This window comes from Chlamydotis macqueenii, chromosome 3 (genome assembly GCF_036417535.1).
Source record: "Chlamydotis macqueenii isolate bChlMac1 chromosome 3, bChlMac1.mat, whole genome shotgun sequence".
Taxonomy (NCBI): domain Eukaryota; kingdom Metazoa; phylum Chordata; class Aves; order Otidiformes; family Otididae; genus Chlamydotis; species Chlamydotis macqueenii.
This window is the reverse complement of record NC_141558.1, coordinates 124,105,096-124,121,194: the sequence shown is the minus strand read 5'-3', so window position 1 is coordinate 124,121,194 and position 16,099 is coordinate 124,105,096. Positions and strand designations below refer to the sequence as shown.

Sequence of the window (16,099 nt, the reverse complement as noted above, 5' to 3'; positions counted from 1 at the left end):
CTCTGAGCAAGAGGTGTTGCAAGCTGATTTCTTGGGACGTCTGTGAGATAAAAAAGATCAGTATATTGAGGTGGTTCCAACTTGTGCCTCTAGATTAGTATCCTAAAGCAGCAGCACTCCATGTATGATACCTTTTAAAACATTCTTAAGTTTTCAGCATTGTTTATTCCTGAAGTACAGTAAATAAAGAGGGAGAATTTTGAAGACACAAAGTATTCTTCCATTGAAAGTCAATGGAAATTGTGTACGGAATTCCTACTTGTGCCTTTGATAACACGTGTCCCTGCTTTGCCCATGGCTTTAAATCCCACATGCGCACAAACACAAGCCCCGTGTTCCTGTTCAACCTTCCACACACAATTTCATTTCCTTTCAGTGTCGCAAACTTCCTGCGGCAGCTGAAATACGTCAGGGATGTGTCTGTCAAATTGCCAAGACCGGGTTCCTCAGCTCCCACTACGCACTTCTGGGGTGAGCAGATCGTGATGGTAGCAGAGTCGCGTAAGAGCTTATTAGCAGCTGTTGCAGACGCTTTCTCTCTGCTCTTAAAACAATGAGGAGAACAACAACTCAGCTGGGAAGAGCATATGCAAAAGCCTTTTAATCATTGCTTCAACTCACCATGTCACCATGCGTACGCTTTCTCATCAATGAGGCTAGGAATACAAACCAAGAGAACTTCTTAAATATTTCAGACACCTGCATCTTGTGAAACAAATTTATGCTACCAGATTAAAAAAAAAAAAAAAAAAAAAACAAAAAGGAAAGGAAGGAAGAAAGAAAAAAAAAAATCTCTTGCATCAAAAGTGTCTCCTTATGAGGAAATGAAGGATGGGAACAAAAATACCCTACTCCTCCATCTCCTCCTCTTCTTTTCCCACCTCAAACTTGATGCTAAAATTCTGTAATCTGACAACCCCCTGCAAAACGGTAGCTGAGCCTTTACAAACGGGCCTTTTCGATGCAAGTCGGCAATTCGAAGTCTCCCCAACGCCAGCCGTTTCAAAGCTGGGTAGGCTCTGTCTCCTTTTTGTTGCTCTGTGCTGCCCAGCTCTGCTGTCCTCCTTTATCTGCCGCGGTTGCGAAGCCAACGCCAGCGGCAGAGCAGAGGGGCGCGTAGCCGGCTGAGGGATGCAAACGCCAAGCTTTGGAGTGAGTTTTTCGGGAAAGTCTGTAGCTGGTCACTAGGCTGGAGATGTGCCCGCGGGCTCGGCGTGGGATGCTGTTCAGCCACCCTGCTTCTCCCCAGCCCGCTTGGTTGCCGTCGCCGTGATGAATTTGTTTCCTTTCGTAGTAAGTCAGACAAAAGGGACGTTGCTAAACCTTTTGTGGAGCCCAAAGACAGGGCTGTCGGTTGATATTTGTTTGCTGTGCAGCTATGATTTTTATGACCACCAAGTTGCCCCGTGACTGAGAAAGTCCAGTGTTCCAAACTGATGTGCTCGGCAGTCGGTGAGCGGAGCTCGGCGAGGCAGAAGCGGCCAGCAGATGTCTCTCAGGATATTGCTTTCCTGCTCTCCCAACTCCCTTCCTTTCCTGAAGTTCCAGAAACTGGGCTTGGTGGGTTAGGAGAAATGCCGTGTCTTACCTCTCCACCCATTCTCTGCAAGTATTACATCTCTGATACTTAGCTTTGTGATATTGAGGTTTTTTTTAAGCCACAGCCTAAATTAAGGGAATGTTTTATAAAGATAAAAACATGGCAAGGGAAGGCAACTCCTTTGTGTCTTCAGAACATTTCCCGATTGTTTGCAGCCTTTGAGAAAACAAAGCAGTGCCGCTCGTGAAGGCATACAATATTTTAGATCACTTTTGATTAGGAAAATCATTCGCATTGCTGGGGTTCCGCTTCACTTCGCATGGGCGAATTGGTAGATGGCAGGGAAAATATTCCGTTCGCAGGTGCGGGCTGTGTCGACATGAGGCATATCTGCTAATCAAGCTGTACCTGCCGAGCTACGCTGGCAGATTTTTCCTTGGGTAGACCTGGCCTAAGTCTGAGCTCTTTGCGTTAGCTGGCTGTGTATTATCTTCTGTATTTTGATGGCGAAGCTGCAGCAGTGAGGATAAGTGGTTGCTCGTGGCACTGAAGGAATTAGTTTTCGAGGTGGAAGTGGAAGGCTGGAGTCCCCTGGTCCCAGTCATGTTCGTGCCAGACCGCTGCGTTTTGGCTTGGATGGGGTTTAAAGCTCAGCGCTTAGGTCAGGCGGAAAACGCACGCGCTATTAGCGTTTGGCAGGGGCTCTCCGTTGGCATGATCCATGTCGTTGAGAATACAATAGTCCATCACCAATGCAATCATCTTCCTGCGACTGAGGGGTTTATGCAATTATAAAAAAGGGGATGATTTGAATGTTGTATCCCTCTTGTGGAATGGTGTTTGGAATTTATCTGCCAAGATGGGGAAGGGATTTTGTTTGTTTTGTTTGATCATTTCTTATCACAGAACTTTGTTTGACTCAAACCACAACGATACAAGCGTTCAAACACCACCTTCAGATGCAATATTGATTTATAAAACAGCAGAGCACAGCTGCCGTGCTTCGCTGTTGCGTGCGGAAGGTCTTCAATTCCCAACAAATTACTGGCATTTCTACCTATTTACAAATTAATGTTTCCTCTGAACCTTGTGCGTTTCTTATTATTCTAGTCTGCTTTCTTCAGTTTCTGCTTAGAAACCTTGTGCGAGTGCATATTTTGCGGTGATAGGGCAGCTTTAGAGCATCAGTTAAATTGGAGTTAAATAAAAAAAAAATCTAGATCAACTTTTATCCTTAGGCAAGTTATGCACCGAGTGAAATTAAACCACTATATGTACTTGTAGATTGAAGACTCGGAGGTGGAGGATGGGTCAGAAACACTAAGATCAAAGTTTTTCTGCTTTGAAAAAAATCTCTTTGAAAAGCCCCCATGCCACCTATTCTGCTTGTTAATGTTTTGACTGGAAGTGTCTGGCAGTGTCATCAGCGGCAGAATATTTTTAAAGACCTTTTTTTTTTTTTTTTTTTTTTATTTGGAGCTGACTCTAATAGCGAAGCACTGGATCCTTAGCAGCCTCTGGTATACGTCTCTTAAGGGAATATTTTTGTTAATTGCAAATATTTGATTGACAAACATGGGATGCAATTAGTAGGCAGGCACAGTAGGAATGTGCAGTGAACTGGATCTCTGAACCAACAGATCTCAACTCTCCCAGCTTGATCTGAAATAGGCTAGAGCATTTAAACCATATGTTTCCCTCAAACTTTTCCTTTCCTCTGAAAATTCCTTATTTCCCTCAACTAACCTTCTTTCACTCGCTGCACCAAGGGAGCTAATTCATCTACTGCGATCACGTCAAATAAAGACAGAAAATTCTGCACAAGCTTCAGACTTATGCTGCTTTTTGACCGTGGCAGTAAAAATTAATGTGGACAAGACTATACATGCCAGTTGTGCCTTACAAAAGCCCTAGGTGAAAGAGAATACAATCTAATTTAACTTTAGACATTTTGAGCTTAATGGTCTATTTAAACAACCTGCTACCATCTGACTACATTTATCAATTATATTTCTTTTTATTTATACAGGGTCCTGTCTTTCTGGAAAGGCTATAATTAAAACTTATCTAGATAAATTGTGCTCAGATTCTGTGGCACGAGAAGGGATTGAAAGGATTTCAGTGTTTTTAGGTGTTCTTTTTCATAAAAAGGTTGCTCTTAAATCTTTAAAAGGAAATAGATTTTCATAATCAGAATAACCTAATTGCAACAGCTGTCATAATTGCAGCGAAGAATTACCAACAGGAAATGCGGTGAGGTCTTTAGATTGGAGTATTGACACCCCAGAAAAAATTCTTTCTGGGTAAACAACACCTCTGAGAAGGGTCATTGCCAGGAAAACCGCCTCTGAGGAATTCATCAGTTCTTTGGGGTTTCACGCGATTTCTGTTCTCTCTCTTTGTGATGTCATAATCATCTCTGCGATCACCCCACGTGACATCGCATATCGAGCATTGTTGAGTGTGGTGAAGCAGCAGGAGTTCCCTGCGCCTTCAGATCTTCTACAGATCTCCGTGCCCCGCGTGCTCCGACGCTGAGACACATGCAGAAGCTCGGGTGGCAAACAGCAGCCCAGTGTGGTGGCCCAGAGCTGGGGGGGAGGTCATTTGCCCTGTGGAGAAGCTCATCCGTGGCTGTCTTGGACATGGCCACAGTCTGCTTCGACACACAGTGCAGTGCCAGGAAGATACTTTCTTCCAGCTAAACTGCAAGAGTATTTTTCTTAGATGCTGAGAAGTGCGGACCCCATTTGGCAACCTCTCCGAGTCTGAGTGGGAGCACTTGGCACGGGCGAAGCAACAGAAGCTAGACCTGCCCTTCTTCTGTGTTCGTGTTTGTAGTGAGGTTTATTGTATTGTCAGCAAGCAGTCTGAGGAAAATGGAGAGGTCACTCTGTCCTCTTTATTGTTTTTGGGTTTTTTGTTTTTTTTTTTTTTTGTACAGAGTCACCCAGTCTTATAACAACCTAATTTTATTTGTGGAAATCCCAAATCCCTTTGAGATCTCTGGCACTACTCACACGAGTAGAGTACGTTTGTACGTACCTACGTCACCGCGCTCCGTTAAAGCATGCATATGTGTAAAATCACATAAAGGGGCTAATGAAGCTTGGCTCCTTTCGGAAGGGCCCGATCCCGCTACGTTTACTCCTGCTGTGGACTACTCCTGTGATTAAGGCTGACTCACATAAGTGTTGCAAGATCCAGCCTTTAATTTGCAAATCCCGATAACGATACGTGTTAATCAGGCACTTCATCAGTGAAAAGGGCGCTAGATCTGTAGTAGCTGTATGGTGAGGCGATAAATACAAGCTAGATTCCTTAAAAACTTCCTTCCAGAATTTTGTCCCTAGAAGGGAAAACGTCTCGCTGCTGTCTGAGTCCTGAATGCAAAATTTTTGATTTGTTTTAAGTAGCACCGCAGATCTAACAAAAAAAAAAAGTCATTTTTGTCTGTAAAATTTCATGTTTCATATTTGCCACCCCCTTACTGAAGCAATATTTACCAGGGGCATTTTAAAAATACTCCTTTTAGTAGGTTTGATAGTATTTATACGTAAGAGCAGTTAATGAAGGCCCATTGCAAACCCGCAACGATTTAGACAGAGCTTCATGATGAACAACTGTGGTATGACGGAGTTATTTTAAGTGCTGCTCCAGGTGCACGCTTGGACTCATCAAGGTTGCCCTCAGCGAGGACTGGTCCCCCATAGATAATTCTTTTTTCACACCGGAGCCGTTGTTGTGTCTCTCTGTGGAAGTGCTTGACAGAAAACGTCCACAGTTAGGCTGTGCATAATGTCTGCTGTCAATTTGTAAAATCTTTCTGTGTGACTGCGTTGAAAGAGGGACTTTGTCACAGGTTTTCTGTTCGCAGCTCCACAATTTAAATTTTCCCGTTTTGTCGTGTTAATGTAATTCGCTTAAAATATTTAAATTGTCCTTAATTAATTGAGGAGGGAGATTATCATTGTGGTGAACTCGCAGGCAGCGCGCAGAGCAGTACCGACACCGTTTTGGTGAATACAGGTGATGGATGGTGTTGACATGAACGGCTGCAGTTACCCGGTGTGCGTATACACAAATTATACCGCCATGTGTGTTCCTCTGTGTTATGAAAGCCTTTTGTTTATATATACCCAGCTATACATTTACACATTATGTAAATAAACACACATATGCCCGTGCAATTTAATTGAATATATGGCTATGGGTTAAGAGGCACGTTACTCTGATGAAAAACATCTTATGGTACAGAGTAAAAATATTCCTGACGTGCTTTTGAGCCTCCTGTAGAATTTAAGAAGGAACTGCAGAGATTTCTTTAAGGTAGTGGTTCGAATAATTTGATAGGAAGGCATGGGACTCTGCCAAAAGCTTGAGGCTGTTGAATGGCGGTCTTAGAAAGCCATCAAGTTTCATCTTTATTCAGCTCCTTTTATTCAATTACGAGCTTTTCCATCAGTCTTTGGTGGATGCAAAATGGAACACTAAGCTGTGAGTGTTGTTTCAGATTAGGTACATACTTCTAAGGCAACGTGCAAGAAATTACGCCTGTGGAGTTGTCTTTCCAACCTTAAATTCCCCCAAAACTGACACAAGCATCTCGGAGTGGAATGAGAGGTTGCCCCAGGTGCGTTCTGTCAGCCTCGGGGGTGTGGTTTGGCTCTTTGATGTGCTGAGAGAGAGGCACCGAGCCGTGGGCTAGCGCTGCCTCCGACCCGCTCTTCCAGGCTGCTGGCCTGGAGGGGCCCACGGAGGTGGTCTCCTGCTGCAAAAATGCCTTTGGGGAGGAGCGGGAGGTGGTGAACCCTCTGCTGAACCGCACTGGGAGGGAGCTCTTGCTGGACCTCCGTCTGAGGTGGCATTGCATGTGGAGCACCTTCTCCCTGGGTCCTCCTTTGGGACCGCGGGGGGCCCGTGGGGCACCGATATCTGTTTGTTTCGGTGCAGGGCGCCGCAGGCCGTGCCGCGAGGTGCCGCGTCTCGCTCTGGCAGAGCCCAGATGCGTGTGTCTGCCTCACAAAGAAATCTCTGCTTTTGCTTTTTGTTTGTTGATTTTTATTTTTTTTTTCCCCCTCCGTCTCACGCGCTCAGCCGGGGCGCCTCTCCTCCAGCTGTTCCGTGACACCGCGCAGCCATCAAACGTTGGAAACCCGGATCAGAGAGCAGCAGTGACAGGCTCCCCGGTGCAGGCAGGCCAAGTCCCAAATCCATTGTTCATCCGAGAAAGCTCTGCAGAGTGACTTGACAGGTTTGTAAGGCGCCAGAGAACTTCACCAGGAAGTTTTCTTCCTTTTCTATCCCTTTCCCTCGCTCTGCTTTGGGCCGGATGCAAAAACGTGTGCCATTTTAGTAATTACCAAAATGGGGAATATCGTTGCTCCTGAACACGCGTCCGCGCGGATGATCAGGTGTGTGAGAACCGGCGATCCCTCTGCGTGCGAGAGCTTACGCTCCGCTGCTTTGTAGTATGGCATTCAGACACCGTGTTCTGCGTGTCTTTGTTACCATCGCCTGATAAATAAACAGCCCTAAAATTACAGAACTTATTATGGTAATTGAGTGAAGAAAAGGAAATGCAAACCCTGCTTGGCTATCTATTACGTTGCCGCTGCTGAAGTTGCCCAAACCTGCGCTCCTCCGATGATATTGTAATATTAGCCTTCTTTCTTTTTTCACAATGATTGTTTTCTGTCCATCTCAAGCTGGATGTCAGTTCATTTAGATTTACATCAAGTAGTAAATTAAAATAATCACTCAGCAAACACTCTCGGCTCAGTTTTCTCTCTCAGTCAGGAGTTGCGAGAGATGCTTGAAGCATTCAAGCAGAAAATATTGCTGTCTAGATATTTGTCCTCTGGGTGATAAAGGAGGCATTGTCTTGGGACCCACTCAGGCCTCGGAGCTGATAGTAGCTGTGCATCACAGCTGTGAAGTGCGCTTTGTTATGTGTCTGAGGATTAGGGTTCAGGACCTTGTTTTTCTTGAAATACCAGACTGATCAGAGCTGCATATGTTCGGGGGAAAGCAGAGGTCGATGGTTCTCTGTCCACATTTTTACTAGATTATTCTTGGACAGAACTCTGGGAGAATACCCTGCAGCTTAAACCATCCCGAGAGTTTTTCGCGTTCTGCATTATAACCGTCATGGAAAAAAGGCTGAAGTTTATCTGTCTGCATTTGAAACAAAAGACTACAGCATCGCAGACTCTCTGGGCTTTGGACCCGTGCTGGAGCAGGCTGGATTTGACTCCTTTGTGTTCCATTTACAGTATAGCTGCCTGTTTAGAAGCACAATAACCAAACCCAAAGAACGTCTGGCCCTAAGCATGGCACAGTCAATCTTCAGTTCGACAGCTGATCTTAAAGCAAAGGTGGAACTGGGGTGGTGTGGTTTTTTTTCCTATTTAAAAAATTAATCTGCATCTTCTTTCCCACCCCCAGAGGGGGTTAAAAAAAAAATTAAAACCTTTCTTTTGGCAGGTAAGATGTGTATAGAAGCACTCTTGGTGCAGATGCTGTCGTGAACTAAAGTGATACTTCCCGTACAGCCAGTGAGCTGAAGTGCGAGGAGAGACTGCGGGGTCTGGGCGCTGTCTGCTCTGCCGCTGAAGCAGCCTCACCTTTGTAGCAGCACGGTATGGGGGTTTGTGGAATTGAGGATTTGGGGCCAGACTGTCGCCTCGCTTATGCTGGTGCAATACCACAGAAGCTAACTGGATTTTACTGGTAAACGAAGGACTGTATGTAGCTCTTTTGTTGCGAGTGACTGTGTGTACATACGTTGCAAAAGAGACTTTCAGTGCCAGTGTGAATCCGTCCCTTCCGCAGCGGGGCCCTGATCAATAGGCAGAATATTGCCTTGGAAACGATTCCTGTTAATCGTATAACCCACTGATGGGATGGAAGTGAGAGCAGCATTTTGGCCAGATACAGTATAACGCCTAAGGATTCGTTCCTGGTATTTCCCTGCTGAAAACACATCAGTGGGCGCAACTTTTAACCTCATCAAACTGCTGCCTAAATTCTGAGGGCCACCCATACATCTTTACTTTTAAAACTAGGCCAGCACGGTAAGTGGTTCCTTCTGACATTCAAAATATGAAGTTACATCCCAAAATTGTCTTGGCTTAAGCTTCAGGTCTGGAATTACTTCCCACAGAGTAGGACATCTGCTCCACCCCTCTGGAGCTAGTGAAAAGGCCAGGCTCTGGTCTTTGCCCAGTTCTTCCTGTCCGCTCTTCCGCCACAGAGCCATCGCTGCCCAGTGTTGGGCCTGCCCGTCCGTACCGTGGCTCCTCTTCCAGGCTTGAAGTCGGTGAGGTGGCTCAGGTGCTCCTCTCCCCAGAAAGGTGAGCTTGGAGCTGTGCACCGTGGCACCCTCGAGGCGATTTGAAACATTGGCTTGAGCTCGGTGGGCTTAATGAATGGTGTGAGGTTACCGTCGTGACAGGGCACCAGCTCAGGCTCAGCCGCAGACCAAACAGCTCCTGAACGTGCTTTTACCCATCCAGTCTTTGTGTGGATGTCATTGCCACTCAGAGGAGACTCTTGGCAATTTTCAATTTTGGTAGTCTTGGCAAGAATGATCCAGAAGTAATTTTTCTGCCCGGACAAACCTGTTTCCAAGTGACAAAAAAAGAAGAGTAACTGGGGCAGGATGTGGAGTAAGGAGCCTTGGTCAGAGACTGACCTGTGTAATTATCGTTTGAATTCAGCTCTCGGCTCCCAGCGCAAGGAGTATATGAGAGAGGATGTGCGTGGGGCAAAGCGGTGGCACGTGGCATGAGGGGGCATGATTTCTTGTTACTTTGCTGTCTGCCTGGCAGAACTGGTTTGCTGCGTTAGTGCATTTCTGCCTACAGAAAGCTGGCATCATATTAAGGCATTTATCGTTGGAGATATGCTAATAGGAGACTTTCCAAAAAATCAGGGAGTAGCAATCAACGTCTCATTTGTTCAGGAGTAGTCTTTATGTTTAGGTATTTACCTTCACTTATGCTTTTTTTTAGGAAATGACCACAGGGTACTGACCTCTGCTTTTGTGCTCATAGAAATCCTCTCTCTCTGTTTTATTTGTCCTCTGGCTTTTTTTTTTTTCCCACTAGGTTTTTAAAATGCATTTTGGTTTTCTTTTTTAATGCTTTGAAAAGATTTGGTTTATCCTTCCTCACTCATGCTAGCACAGCGATCCATCACTCCTCTTTTCTCCTTGAGTTGTTGCTACTGATGAGGTTCCTGTATTAGGATATTTTCTGTGCATTTTCCCCCTTTCCTAAAACAAGAGGTTTTACTTCTTGTTTGTCTGCCTCATACTTCTTTTCTTCTTCCTATATCCTGGCAAAACACATGACAGGTGCCACTTACTTTTTCTCTCTAATCCCTGTCCGCAGCCCTCAGCTCTGCTTCCCTCTACCCTGTAGAGACCGATACTTCCAGTGACACTTTCCCAGTGCTGCTGGGCACGGCCCTGTTCCCTTCCTACCCGACCTCTACTCTCCTCTGCTCCATCACACCCTATAAACAACGCGACACAAGCACCGTGCGCAGAGTGACAGACCTGTGCTGGGAGGCGGAGCACGGTGACGCGATGGCCCGAGCTGTTCGCGCTGCCCAAGCTCCTCTCTCAAAGCTGGATAAGAGAAGCGGGAGTTTCCTCGTTGATTACGTTGAAAAAAAAGAGAAAGACAATTTCCCGAATGAAGGAAAAAGAAAACCTGCTGGGGCGGAAGGCAGCTTGCAGCCTCCAGCTCCTTACGCGAACTCGCGTCGCTGAAGAGCGTTGGAGGCAGAGACGTGAAGCGTTCCTCTGCTAGTGCCTGTTCCTTCTGCTTGAAGGCAGGAGACGCAGGGGCCAGGATATTTCAGGGTAAGGTATTTTGCAGGTATGAACTGACATATCAATGACTACGTTATCTGTGTGGATTTATATTAAATCAGGTCTCGGAGTTTTGTCTGGTTTGAGGTCTTCATGGAAAAATCCGCAGGCACATCGTGATGCTTACTGATGTTGTTGGAAGCATACATCATCTTTTAGATATCTCAATACCAATATGAATGTGGAACTGCTGAAATTATCAAAATTTTGACCTAAACCCAGTGAGACACTTCTGTTTGTGAGTGGTGTAGCTTTCTTGGGATTTTGCTGCTGTCAGCACTCACTGCCATCAGGGCCCAGCGTAAAGCTAGGCACTGGAATGGGGAATTCCCCTAGTTCTTTGTAATTAAAAAATAAATAAATAAAATGAAAGAGAACAAAAAAAAAGAGAGATAATTTCCTGACTGCAGGAAAAGAACTACTGAGGTAGAAGGTTACCAAGGCCTCCAGCTCCTTGTGTGTAGCTGAAGAGAGTATTCAGAGGGTTCAAACACAAGTAGGAGATTTCTGAGTGCAGGAAACAAACAACGCGGAGCGAAGTGAGAGAATTAACCACGGAGCAGGAGGGCAGCTACCCCACGTGCATCCATTCCTGGCGAGGGAGGTAGCCAACAGATCCTTGAAAGAGACGCCTTACAACAGCTTCATTATAAGCTCTTGCTAATTTGAGAAATGTCAGGAATGGTGATATGATTTTCCACTCAGCTCTGTGTGTATATCTGATTAGCTGGTACTTTCTGAAAAATGCGAGCAGTCCACGGTGAAGTCTTTGTACAGCGCCTGGCAGCGTAGTATCACTTCAGCATAAATAAATGGTATTTGTAATGGCTTGATTGTTGTAGGCAGAACCGACTGCCGTGCATTTGGAGTTTTCCTCCCTCTAAAAACAAAAGTATTGTCTTGATGGTCTTCTAGAGCTCACTTGGTGACAGTGGGATCTCACGGTGGGTTCCCTTTTGCGTACAAAGTCAGCCCCTTTCTGAGCAGCGCCGTGCATATTCCAGACTAAAAGGGCAGCTGAGAAGGCAGGTTTGCCTGCAGCTGCTACCTGGAAATCCGCAGGCCGTCGTCTTCCTTATTTCCTCTGTCGCTAGTCAGCTGGAAAGCACGGTGACCTATGAGTAACGTGGTCATCCTAAACCCGTGCTGATAAAACCTTTACGCTACTGCCTCTTGCCATCTCTCCCTTTCTGTCACTCTGAGATGTTCTGATCCAATCTTTACTTCCTTTGAGGCAGGGCATTCTATCTCAGTGCCCTGCCAGCCTTGGAGAGTCAGAGAGAAGTGATTTGGAGGCTTTTTTTTGTTTTGTGTTTGCCTGATAGACTTGTCTGCAGAGCTTTTATATCCATGAGAAAGGATGTGACTCTGTACCCGTGGCCCGAGGGCCCTTTTGGACATTTCTCCTCTCAATTAGTGGCTGCTATTGAAGGCGCAGCAGAAGAATTTTGAAATCTCAGAATATCAGTTTGGTCCTGTGGGCAGTAACCCACCGAGCATAGCTTAGAGCAGCCTTGGGAGATAGCAAAGCTCAGTTGTTCTTTGCTCTCTCCACCTTCCTGGCAATACTACGGGTGTCCTGGCTGCCACTGGGCAGTCAGTCCGCTTGGCATATTTGTAATTATCTATGTTTGTTTGCACCGCTAACGAATGTTTCTTGCTTATTCCTTACAGATCAGCGTGGGGGATTTTATGATGGATTTCTACAGTTGAGGGATGACTGTTTGTGAATTTTGAGGTAACTGCCATTTCTTCTGCTTCTTTCATGAGCTGCTCTGGATACTGTGACCTTTCTTTGATTTTAGGCTGCAGTCCTCTCTCCTTACCCCCTACATTTGTCACCTTATGATCAGACTGTTGTCCTGAGTTGCATCTTTGAGCTACTTTAAAATGTAAAGCGAAGGATGTTCTGGCTACCTGCTCAGCATCTGGGTCTTCTGTCCCACCAGTCTGTTTGTCCAGAAACCTGCAAACTGCCTGTTCACGTCTGAGGGGTTTTACTTGCAGTTTATAAAGGAATAAATGGTTGAACCCTTACTGGATAAAAAACTGTCTGACTGTATGACCCTGCCGTGACTGTGGTTAAAGGAGGAACTCAGTGGCAAGACATTTTACTTCTCCTGAGACAAACACCCTCACTTTTTGACTAGACACAGCCCTCATCTATTTCTCACCTTTTTAAAGGGCTGAGATTTCCTTTGGATTTTGTAGTAGGTTTTTAAATGTTTCATGCTTGCATTAGCTTTATTCCTTTCTTTGAGAAATTCAGAATTCAAGTAAGCGAGTGCTACAGTGAGGACCTACAAGAGAGCATTGGGTGCGATGGTTTGAGGCCCAGCATATCATGAACACACTAAGCCCCAGCCTTGCTGCGAGGCCAAGCCCATGGCTGTAGATCTGTGCGCTGCCTGACAAGGTTGTTCAAGGCAGGGCTTTAGCGAGTCAGATAAAAGCAGACTGTTTTTCAGTTTGGCTCTTAGCCATCCTCGTTGTGATAATGTTGCTATTGTAAGCTCCTTGGGGCAGGGAATGTGTATGTCTTGAGCCACTCCAAGATTGTGGCTAGCGTTCTGTGAACCAAAGCTAATAAATCAAAGCCAGTTTTTTTTTTTTTTCTCATGTGCTTCAAAACCTACTCCATTTTGGAACGAGAAAACCAAGTATGGCTCACTGCAGGCTTTGTCAAATTATTCCTCCCCTTCACACTTGGGCTCTTCTTCATTTTCCACACACTTAATACTCACCCAGCTCCTTTCTGTAACTGGCAGCTGATCCAATTACACACTAGAGGTAGAAATACTGAAGTCTTACAGTTCAAATGTGGAATGATATGCATAGTCACTTTGTCACTCAAAACCTTTTTAAAAAAAAAAAAAAAGAAAAATCAGACTAGCTGGCCATAATTAAGGGCAGAAAATAGAGCACACAGTTAATATCTCCATGGTTTGCCAATACTGGGATGTCACAAGTACCAGTCAGGAAACCAGAGCCATGTGGCTTCCCAGATAAAAACACTGGTTTTTTACTTCTGGGGCTACTGTTCAAATCCAGCTTAAGGTTCTAAATTAAAAGAGACCCTTAACCTGTGCCAGAACACGTGGTCCCTCCAGGTCAGAGCTGAGGTTATTGGCAGGACAGTGGGATGAAGCTTTGTGTTCTGCTGCCTTCAACCAATTTAATGTCATAAACAAAGGAATGAAGGTCTAAATCCTGCCACAAGACCGAGAAACCAGAAGTTATGGGCACCAGCACCCAGATAGAGAGGGTCTGGGAAATGGGAAAACCTGAATTATCAGAGGGCTGGGTCGGTGCACTCTGGGTCTCACTGCTGCTGCTTTCTGCAAGGAGACGCTTCATGGTAAGGGGCTCATCCGCTGCTCACAGGCAGTGGCATCTCAAAGGCAGCGAAATTTGGGGTCAGGCGGATGGTGCTGTGTTCTGCCTGAGCTGCTTTCTGGGCTCCCTGATCCACTTTCCACTGCGTTAACGGTACAAAAGTGTAGCCGCAGTCAGATGCGGGATCCCAGTGGCACCATCAGCATGTGCAGCTCTTGGGCTGTGTAAGTCGCCTGCGCAGAGTTGTGCCAAGAGAGAACTTGTTCGTTATTGGAAAGGATCCCAGTGACTTACCAGGGGTAATAATGACCCACTTGGAGTTAGATGTAAAGTTAGGATGTAGGAGTTACGTTTTTGGAGAATTCTGGTTCAGATTCTCGGCTGGATTTATGTTCAGGAATTTGTTCAGAAAGCAGTTTGCATTCAGCAGAAGCAGTAAAACTGCATACGGTAGCAAAGGATCTGCCACATTACCAAAAATGTAGGAACCTTCAAAGCCTCCAAGCTCCTCCAGCTCCCACCAGAGAGCGAGAGCTGAGAGTCCCATATGACAAAAAAACAAGCAATAATTAAAAATCCCGATTTTGCCCTTTTGTTCAAGGTACGTAAATGTCTTTGCTTGCTTATAAGTTATTTCCTTTTTGGTAGTTCCTTAGCTCAGTAATCTGAGCTTGGGAATAGAGGAGTCTGAAAGGAGTGTTACTCTGAAACAAAACACCTGTCTTTCAGTCAAGACTAACTTGACAAGCAACAATTTAGTTGTCTAAACTTAGAGCTTTCAGGATTTCAGACTGCATAAATGTCAAGATGCCTAGGTAGGGCTCAAAGGTGAGCGACAGTGTAGGCAAATATACATCGCAACTTCAATTATGCAAACCCCGATAACTCTCAGTTACCTGAAGTTTAAACATGTCTTTCCTTGCTCTTAGCTTCTACATTTTTCTGTTAAATCCCTTTGTACTGAATCACCTATGTCTTTACCCAGCATAGCCTTTAAACTTTTACGAGCTCGGCTCCTGAGGAGCTTAGCGTGTCTGCCGGATCACAGCATCAGCAACCCCTTTCTGACAGAGCCTGTAATTATCCCTTCATGTTACCTGTTACATTTGGATAGAAGTATTAAAATAAATAAATGATCGTTTTCAGCTTTGTTGTCTCCAGCTACATTCCACTTCTCCACAGACATGGTGTCGCTGAGGTACCCTTCATCCTGATTTGAACGATACATGCCTTGAAACACCGTTCTTTAGTGATTCCTTGTTAGGGAGGTTGTGTCCTCTTATTAGCAGCCAGAGAACGGGATGGACTTGGCAAGTTAGCAGAATTCACCATCAGCAGGTTAGATTTCATGGACCCAATTCTGCCCTTCATTGCTCTCCATAACATCTTGGATATTGACTGATATCCAAGAGCCAAATATGCCTCAGTTTCTGCAGTTTTGGAGCTTAAAAGCTGCTGGGATCCAAATCAAGGCCCTCAGAGAAATTTTACTTTACGTGTTCCTGACTTACTTTTGAGGAGGTTTGTTGTGATTTGATTTCAGAGAGGTAGCAGTTCAGGTTTACAGGTCCCTGACCCAGCTAGAGACCTCAATAGATAGGTTTTGAGTGGCAGAAGAAAATGGCTGGCAGGAAAGTGTGCGAGACTTCTTCACCTCCTTTTGCACTTTTATATTTTCCAGCCTTACTTTCACCCCATTCCTGACTTACATTTGCCACTTTAAGTTTCCCCCAGCACTTTCTAACTTTCTAACATCTTCTGTTCTCCTGTCTATGGCAGACAAGTGGTGGAGGGAGTTTCTCTCCTTTTCTCCTTCCTCTTCAGCAAGCGTTCTCTTTTCTTTCAGGGGAGCAATCTGAAACAGAATAAGGTTGGGAGATTTTTTTGTTTCACCCCCAACAGCAAGGACTCTGGAGAGAAGAACGTCTGAATAAGTCAGGATGATGGGCAGACCGTTCTGCAAAATGAGAGATGGCGTACGCCCATCTCTGCCGTGATCCCTTTTCAGATAAACGTTCATTAGTGGCACTAGGGGGATGAAAGCTGCTGTACAAGTGTTGCCCACTCTGCAGTGGAGGATTTTTTGATAGAATAACGCCCCTGAACGATAAACTGGCCCCCATGACAAAGAATAAGGGGATTTCTGGCCAGGTCAGGCAACGTCTGCCTTCTCCGTAGCTGAAGGCAAAGAGCTTATCCTACCAGCACGAATGGCATCAGACATGGAGGATCCAGTATTGCACAGGAAAATAAAATCCTTTTCTCCGTCGAAAGCGGAGTTGTGCAGCTGAACTAGAAGGCAAGACGCAATCCAGTTTCATCTGTTGCTTTCGCTGAGAACG

General features: G+C 45.4%; 1 long non-coding RNA gene across 2 annotated transcripts in view; it reads left to right on the top strand.

Annotated features, from left to right (window-relative positions):
* The window catches only part of LOC147601477 (uncharacterized), a 374,683-nt gene that overhangs the window by 323,394 nt on the left and 35,190 nt on the right, over positions 1–16,099 (top strand). For both annotated transcript variants that reach the window (XR_015258237.1, XR_015258238.1), the window contains one exon: positions 12,096–12,159. This is a non-coding gene — a long non-coding RNA (uncharacterized LOC147601477). The remainder of the gene's footprint in view (positions 1–12,095; positions 12,160–16,099) is intronic.